Here is a 629-nt window from a genome sequence, read left to right as displayed (position 1 = left end):
CCAGGCCCCAAAAATCTCTTGAGTCAAGTCTATGTATATATAAAAGATATATAGAATATATCTCACCGGTTCAGTTTCTCCAAACATAAAATCTCCAAACTCACTGACGGCTGTTATTGTTGTTGTTGTTGTTGTTGTTTGCCGCCAAGTCAGACCTGACTCCTAGCAACCCCTCCTTGGGTTTCTTAGGCAGTATCACTACGGAAGTAGATTGCCCAACCTTCCTTCCGAGGAGTGGCTGGTGGGTTTGCACTGCTGACCAGTCGTTTCCAACTCATAGTAACCCCTCCTTGGTTTCTCTAGAGGACACTAAGAAGACACATTCAGTTACACTAATAATACTGACTAAATTTCATTCCCACTAAATAAATGAATCCAATGATTCAACAAATGAATCAAAATTCAAGGATATGCCCTTCAAAACTGTATGATTTATTTTATTATTAGGTGATAGGCAAATGTTTATCAGATAAATAAAAACAAAAGCTGTCTAGGATAATATTAGGCAGCCATCATACAGGATAATGTCACACATTATCACAAATGAGCAGCAGGAAGGAGAATGTCCAGAAATGTCAGCAGAGATAATAATAAAATATATGTATGTATGTATGTATGTATGTATGTAT

The sequence above is a fragment of the Orycteropus afer genome, unplaced genomic scaffold (assembly GCF_000298275.1).
Source record: "Orycteropus afer afer isolate SDZICR_OR568_19922 unplaced genomic scaffold, OryAfe1.0 scaffold01059, whole genome shotgun sequence".
Lineage (NCBI taxonomy): Eukaryota > Metazoa > Chordata > Mammalia > Tubulidentata > Orycteropodidae > Orycteropus > Orycteropus afer.
The sequence above is the reverse complement of the archived record's forward strand: the minus strand, read 5'-3'. Positions refer to the sequence as shown.